An 8,492-nucleotide genomic window follows, 5' to 3' on the forward strand; every position below is an offset into this window, starting at 1 on the left:
ACAGGGATGATGTTGAACCCAAGGCAGATGATGAGCCTCTGGAGGCTTCCAGTGGGATACAAACAAAGTTCTAACAAAGATCCCTGAGGGTCTGCTGCTATGCTCTCTGTATTGGAGGAGTCCATGCAGAGCATGAGGGTCAGCCCAGATCTCTGAATGCACAAGCTTCCTCCATAGAGTGGCGACTCTCATGGAGAGGCCACTCCAGGGACACAATTAGGGGTTTCTGGGGTTACGTTCAGACCTGCAAGCTGCACACTGGCCGTGACCTCACCAGATCATTGCCAGTGTGAGAGAAGGCTGAGGCACCTAGTGACTCTGTTAGCTGCCCGTCCGTCTATGGTGAGCATGGAGAGCCAAACAAACATCATGGTGGGCAACCTGCAGCTTGCATCTGAGGGCTCCTCTCAGGGCGCTCCTGATGATGGCAACAGCTCCTCTGCTCCTTTTCCCGTGACTGTCATATCTGAGGAGACTGGGATGACTGAGGAGTGTCTCAGCCATGGCACTGGCCTCTCCCACCCAGACGTGACCAGAGGATGGATGCCAAGGTCATCGAGGCCAATGGGGCAGCAGAGTCAGCGCCTGCCTCCAATGCAGCTGCTGGTGAGATGGAAGCACCAAGACATCACACTCGTAGGCTGAAATTTAACTCAATGAATACAGAAGTAGTCTCACAGGTGAATCATTTGTCCTCAGCATGTGTGCAATAGTGTAATTATGAGCACGATTTAACAAAACAAAAACAGATTCCCATTGTGGGCAGGTTGAGCAGGGTTTTCCAGACTCTAATGACCCCACTATCGAACGGGACTCCATTTTCTTTTTTGGGCCTTGGCGGGGAAGGCCCCATCTACCTTCATTTCCTGCACTGAGGAGCTCCAAAAGTGAATTAATCAATATTTATTTTAAAATACATGAAGTCTGGCCCTTGGCTGCCTAATAATTACAGTCACCAGATTTGAAAGTTGAAACACAATTATTGTTTATTTATAATATTATGGGCCAGGGTTTAGAAAACACCAAAGTATATCATGGAGTTCACCTGACCCACAACCATTAATAGATTTTGGTTATGGGGAGCACAAGGGCCCACTTTCCAGGTGTTATGCATCAGAGACCTTAAGTATTTTTAAACAAAACAATGTTTATTCTATGAATCCAGTTAACATTTTATAAACACACAGTAAACAGTTTATCAACTACCAATACAAATAATCCCCACAGATGCAATACTCTACAGGTAACCCTTAATAACTTTCCTAACAACATCCATAAGTCAAATACCCTTTTTAACTAAGACAGCAGGTTTGAATTCTCTACAGAAAGCAGTTATCACTTTTAACTTATCAAGTGATCTGAAGACATTCTTTAGCATGCAGAGAGAGAAAGATCAAAATACACCTTCTTGTTTGAATGCAGCTCCCAACTAACTAAAACAAAAGTAAAACACAAAGCCACAAAACGGCTTCCAGCTCAAAACAAACACAAAAGCCAGAGACACCCCAGCTCCACCCACACAATGACACCACTGCAGTTATTTGATAAACACCTATCTCTTAAAGGTACACTCCCATGACAATTACAAGAATAATGATTAAATCTGCAGCAAATACAATTGGTTAAATAATAATAAGTATTTAACTCCTACTTTAGCTTGCTTCCCTACCCTTTACACACACACATACACCAGATAGACAAATACAGAGGGGTGGAAAAGGGGGAACATTTGTCAGTGAAAGAGAAAAGTGTTGTTGCTTCAGATGATGGTTCCTAGCATGCTTTCTTCAAAGTAAGCTTGTAGATTACAGTCTTTGTTTTGTAGCCTGTACACACAATTTCTCTAAAGAGGCAGTGTTCCTGTTTCATCAAAGTTTGCTTTCTGTTCATGCCTGCCTTCAGGTACTGTTTCATTAAATGCAGTACTCACAGTCTGCAGGCTTTCTGGAGAAATTTAGTCAGTTCACACCAGATTTTCTGGGGAGAATTAGCAGATTCCAAACTTTGCCTGCACAGCCTGTGATGGTTCGCCTGTAAACAGATTCATCCAGGCTTTCTGCCAGTCCAAGAAAATGGCCTTTCTGGAGAAAAGATGGAGAGGAGAGACAGTGAGCGAAATTCTCCATCCCGCCCCGCCACATTTCTGCCCCGACCCGCCGGTGGGATGCTCCGTTACGCCGGCCGGTCAATGGGGTTTCCCATTGTGGGGCAGCCCCACGCCGTCAGGAAACCACCGGGCGCCGGCAAAACGGAGGCTCCCGCCGACGGAGAATGATGCTCAGTGAGTCTTCTCCGTAAGCTGCCAGACGTCAAATTGAAATTCTGAAAACATTCCAGTGTGATCACATCCAATCACCATCTGTTACTGGCATAGCACAGCCATTTGGGCCAATTCATTGCCCATCAGCCAAATCAATCAAACCGAGACCCATCCAATCTCTGTCATTGGTGCTGATTGGTCTACACTCCAGTCCAAACCAGCACAGGATTCTGTTGAATTAAAGGCACAGAGGACAGCTTCCTTCTGCTGGAATTAAAGATACAGGCTGCCATAAAGACACATGTACATGAATCATCTGTAGTGGGCGGCATGGTAGCACAGTGGTTTGCACTGTTGCTTCACAGCTCCAAGGTCCCAGGTTTGATTCCCGGCTTGTGCCACTGTCTGTGCGGAGTCTGCACGTTCTCCCGTGTCTGCGCAGGTTTCCTCCGGGTGCTCCGGTTTCCTCTCACAAGTCCCGAAGGACGTGTTGTTCGGTGAATTGGACATTCTGAATTCTCCCATGTGTACACGAACATGTGGCGACCTGGTCCTTTTCACATTAACTTCATTGCTGTGTTAATGTAAGCCTACTTGTGACAATAATAAAGATTGTTAGATTATTACTATTAGATCAAAAATGCAACAGCAAAATAAAAGGGGAAACAAATAGGGAATAAAGAGGAAGGACCCCTACAATCGAGTCAGGTATTGTAAGTTTGTGCCAGGTATCCAGTTTGCTGCTTACATCCTGCATTCTTAAACCGTTGCAGTCCATATAATGTAGTTACACCCGCAGTGCTGTTAGGGAGAGAGTTCCAGGATTTTGGCCAATCCCCCGTGAAGGAACCGTGATATATTTCCAAGTTTGGATGGTGAGTGACTCGGAGGGGAACGTCCAGGTGATGGTGTTCCCATTTATCTGCTGCCCTTGTCCTTCTGGATGGTTGTCGTTGTGGGTTTGGAAGGTGCTGTCTTAGGAACCTTGGTGAGTTACTGCAGAACATCTTGTAGATGTTACACATGGCTGCCACTGTTTGTCGGTAGTGGAGAGATTGAATGTTTGTGGAAGGGGGAACAATCAAGTAGGCTGCTTTGTCCTGGATGGTGTCAAGCTTCTTGATTGGCTCATGCATTGAGTGAAAAAGTGCACAGGACCTTGAAAATTGGGCTTAATTGGCCCTTTAACCATTGACAGATACAGTTTTGACTTACATGCATGCCTGCCAACCAAAATATCACAATGAAGTTGGGACGACGGCCCGATGTCACCACACCACATTTTGCGACTGTTCATGTCTACCCCATGACTGCTTAGCCAGTGTAAAATTTGGGCTTTTGTCATTATCAGTAAATTTAAAACAGTGCTTTACAAAGGGAGTAATTTTAAATCCTTGGGGTGGCACAGTGGCACACTGGTTATAACTGCTGCCTCACAGCGCTAGGGTTTGTGACCTCGGGAAACTGTCTGTGTGGAGTTTGCATTTACTGCCCCTGTCTGCGTGGGTTTCCTCCGGGTGCTCCGGTTTCCTCCCACAGTCCAAAGATGTGCAGATTAGGTTGATTGGTCATGATAAATTGCCCATTAGGGTGGGGTTGCAGGAATAGGACGGGGGATTGGGCCTGGGTGGTGTGGTCATTCAGAGTGTCAGTGCAGACTCGATGGACCAAATGGCCACCTTCTGCACTGTAGGGATTCTATGATTCTATGCAACTGGGTTAAAATTCTGGATTTCCCTCCCTAACCGGACTGTCGGTGTACCTGCATCACATGGATTGCATGTGGTTCAAGAAAGGCAATTAGAGCTGGGTAATAAATGCTGGCCTAACCAACGCAGTCCACATGCCTTGAATGAATAAGAAAAATATCTTCACGGGCAGAAAACAAGGAAAGCACAGCTTCCAGATCAGAGTAGCCAAAGTCTACTTTTGCAACCTTCTATGACGCCAGGAATAGAGAAACTGCAATAGCATGGCGGCACAGTATGCAATGGTTAGCACTGCTGCCTATGCCACTGAGGACCCGGGTTTGATCCCGGCCCTGTGTGGAGTTTGCACATTCTCCCCGTGTCTGCGTGGGTTTCACTCCCACAACTCAAATGACGTGCAGGTTAGGTGGATTGGCCACACTAAATTGCCCCTTAATTGGAAAAAAGTAATTGGGTACTCATAAAAAAAAAGAAACTGCAGTAGCTAACCTTTACAGAGAAACCTTACAATTTCTATCAATGCATTTTGATTTGGGAAATATGAGGGTTTTTAAATGATTTTATACAAAATGGAAGCATTACAGAGAGGGCAATAGACACATTGCAGTAGTAACCAATTCATTGGAGCAGAACTATAGTATGAACATTGAAATAATTTATATTCACCATCTGCACCTCAATATTTCGTTGCACCTCATTGAGTAGGACTAGTTATTGTATTAAAAAATCTTTTAAAATCTGCTTGTGATGCATTTCCTTGCTTATTAGTGTTTGAAGCTACCGCATGCCAGAATTGAAGAAGTAATGTTTTTTTCTGATGTGGGACTAGAAGGAGTATTGGATTTGTGACACATAATTGGAAGTCATATTGAACTTGTGAGCACAAGGCAGCATTATTGAGTTATATTTCATAATGACGTACTAAAAGTTTGTACCCACTTATGCATTAGTGATAAGAACATTCATGCAGCAGTACTATTCTGTTGAAAATAGCAACTAACTCAATTCTCATTCAAACAGCTTTTTAGCCACAACATTTAATTCACTTATCAGGTAATTCAACAAACTGGGAGTTCAAATATAAAATATTAATTAAAAACTTTGATTGCTCCCCTTATGGCTCAGTAAGTTTATTCAATAAGTTACCACGCTACTAAGAAGGTCTTACATTCCTTTCCTGGTGTGTGTTGAGTTAGCTGTAGTTGGAAAGGTACAAGTGCCTCTACGTGGTCACTCTTACTTCTGAGTCAGAAGGTGTGGCTCAGAGTCCTGCGCCAGGAATTGAGCACATGATCTAGGCAAACACTAATATCCTTTACAGGGGAAGTGCTGCCGTGCCAAAGGTGTTGTCCTTTGTATGATGGTGAACATAGGCTCAGATGGACATAAAGATGCCATTATCTCAAGGAAGAAAGTTCCCTCTGGTCAATATTTATCCCTCAGCCAACATCACTAAAAGTCTCGTCCCAGTCATTATTTCATTGCTGTTTTTGGGACCTGGTTGTGCGTACGTACGCTGCAGTGCTTCCTACATGACTGGCTATGCTTCAAAAAGTGTGTAATTGGCTGTAAACCATGTTGGAACATGTCAATGTCAGGACAGATATTTGAAAAAGCAAGTTCTTTGTTTCTTTAATGAATGGGAGCAAGATCAAACTTAACTGCAGATATCCTCCTTCCTTAATTTGATGACATTCACCTTGAAGCTTGTGTGGGAACAGTGGCCATGCACGACATACCAGAAAAAGGACCAGCGCCTGCAGAATCACTGGTGAAGAAGGCATTGAGGTTTCCAGGAGAGGTGGCAAGACGAGCAAGATCACAAGAAAAAAAGTTGCTCCGTCTGGACCTGTAGACTTAATTACCTGAAAAGACTTGCATTCAAAGTACCGTATTGCATGTTTGACTTTGTCTATATATATGTTTCTGGAACCCACCTCTTCATTCACCTGAGGAAAGAGCAGTGCTCCGAAAGCTAGTGATTCGAAACAAACCTATTGGACTTTAACCTGGTGGTGTAAGACTTCTTACAAGAAAAAAACAATGGGAATAGGCATGTTGACATTTTTTCTCAGATCTTCTACAATGAATTTTGAGAATCAAGTTCAAACCCAATTGATTTCAGCCAAGCTCTCAGACTGGCTGCTTGAATTTACCTCTGGAGTATCTAAGGAGGTGGGAAATCAGCTAAGACCCCTGTTATTCAATTTCCCCTTTCAAAAAATGCTCATGTGGCCATTGTGAGAATAGATTAGTTTAAGCTGTGATGCTTGAAAGCTATTTACCCTCCACATTCACAGATAGAAAATGATCATTTGTATACTTTTATTAAAAGGCTGCATCATCCCTTGGAACGAGATCCCATTTTAGTCGTCACGTTCAGGTAAAGAGTAGCAAGGAGAAAATCAGAGCCTGTAACAGGCTTTCACATGAAATCATTTTGAACAAACTTACTCATGTATGGGGAATGGTTATGTTGTATTATTATTGCCTTTAGTTTACTGTACTTAAATTGGAGAAACAATTGAAGTTTTTAAATTCATTAATCAGACGTGGGCGTCACTGGCAAGACAGCATTTATTGCCCATTCCTAACTACCTTTGATAAAGTGGTCAGTTGCCTTCTTGAACCACAGCAGCATGGTGGTGTAGGTATACCCATTGTGCTGTTCGGAAAGGAGTTCCAGGAGTTTTGGCCCAGTGGCAATGAAGGAATGGCGATATATCTCCAAGTCAGGATGGTGTGTGACTTGGGCGAACTTGTAGGTGGCAGTGTTCCCATGTATCTGCTACCGTTGTTCTTTCAGGTGGTAGAGGTCACGGATTTGGAAGGTGCTGTAGTGTGTCTTGCAGACGGAACACACTGCTGCCACTGTACATCGACGATGGGCGAAATAAATGTTTAAGATGGTGGCTGGGGGGGGGGGGGGGGTGGGGGGGGTGGGGGGGGGGGGGGGGGTGATGTGCGATGTTGCTGATCAAGTGGGTCACTTTATCCACGAGGTATGCGGCTTTTCAAGTGTTGTTGGAGCTGCATTTAATCAGAGCAGGAAATTGAATTTTACACCAAAGTTGAATGCAGCATAAACTATAATATGGACAAAAAAAAACAATGGTTAACAAAACAGATAAAAGTATGTAATTAACCTCAATAAACATAACCGGAATAAACAAAGACAGCGTCTGGATTTTGCAATTGTTATTTATTTAACCAAAACGTGCAGTTTACACCTGCACTTTGCACATAAGCAGTTCAGAACAATCAAATCGACATTACAGACCTTAAAAGGGAAAAATCTATCTGCTTATTGTCCTCCCAAAGTCTGCGTTAGGAGCATTGCCAGAGAGCAGGCTATGCCATGAATGCAATGCTGAACAGCTGTAACTTCTCCACAGGCGAACACGCTGAGCTGTTTGGGAAAAGGAAATATATTCCTCAGTTATGTGAGCTGGAAACTCGGCACCTCTCCGTTCAGCTCTCGCTGCTTTACTCTTCAATTCAGGCACAGACTACATACCACTAAGACACGCCAGTTGTCTCATTGCACAGCTGTGCGCAGTCTTCGTAGCTCACACCTGCAGAACATACCACTCATGCCAGATGAATCTGTTATTCCACTCCTATCACTCCCTAACCACCCCCAGCCTTGGCAGCTCAAAGGACCATGTAGCATTGAAATTCTACAACAAGACGATGACCTCAGTACAAATGTACGAATGATGATATATGAACTTCCAACCAACCCCCCACCAAAAGACCTGTAGCCTTCTGCATGAACCAAGAAGCCCAAGGCAAATAGCTTGTAGAGCACATTTTGAGCTATCTTTATATTGCACCAGAAATAGCTTTGTTTATCTCTCCAACACGTATCTACTCTCCATAAAAATCTTTGTTTTCTTTTCTATTCTTGTAGTCTCAGCCTATTTTTACTTTGATTACCCAGCCAGTTCCTGTGCAGTGACTAACTTGTTTGCCATCACATTGTATTTACTTATCAGAAACATTAGATTCCGAGAGTAAAAACTCAGAAAACTTCTCTTTTGTGCAGCTTCTTCAAAGTAATTGAAAATTTCTCAGCACTTTACACTCTGCACATTTTTCTGCTATTGTACTTTGATAGATTTTATATGCAGTAGTACATATAGATTCATAAGTAGGGGAGTGTAACTTGCACTGTAAATATAGTATAAATTTTAAACTGGGAGAAATAGTGTCTGCTTTTTTTCTCCCGTCTCTGAGTCACAAAGTTTCAGGTTCACATCCTGGGCCAGCATTTATAAGAATCAGCTCGATGGCTGTGGATCTGGAGTCACATGCAGGCCAGAACAGGTAAGATAACAGATTTCCTTCCATAAAGAACATTAGTGAATCAGAAGGATTTTGTTTTATAACTTTAGAGTACCCAATTCATTTTTTCCAATTAAGGGGCAATTTAGTGTGGCCAATCCACTACCCTGCACATCTTTGGGTTGTGGGGGCGAAACCCACGCAAACACGGGGAGAATGTGCAAACTCCACATGGA

At 43.4% G+C, this 8,492-nt stretch overlaps 1 long non-coding RNA gene across 1 annotated transcript; it reads right to left on the minus strand.

The window, feature by feature from the left end:
* Positions 1-1,078: 1,078 nt before the first annotated feature.
* Positions 1,079-7,638, minus strand: LOC140429666 (uncharacterized). The gene is made up of 3 exons (XR_011949164.1): positions 7,487-7,638; positions 7,250-7,378; positions 1,079-2,850 (listed from the first exon to the last, which is right to left on the minus strand). It is a non-coding gene; the product is annotated as an uncharacterized lncRNA (long non-coding RNA).
* Between the last annotated feature and the right edge of the window lie 854 nt (positions 7,639-8,492).

The sequence above is a fragment of the Scyliorhinus torazame genome, chromosome 1, assembly GCF_047496885.1.
Source record: "Scyliorhinus torazame isolate Kashiwa2021f chromosome 1, sScyTor2.1, whole genome shotgun sequence".
Taxonomy (NCBI): domain Eukaryota; kingdom Metazoa; phylum Chordata; class Chondrichthyes; order Carcharhiniformes; family Scyliorhinidae; genus Scyliorhinus; species Scyliorhinus torazame.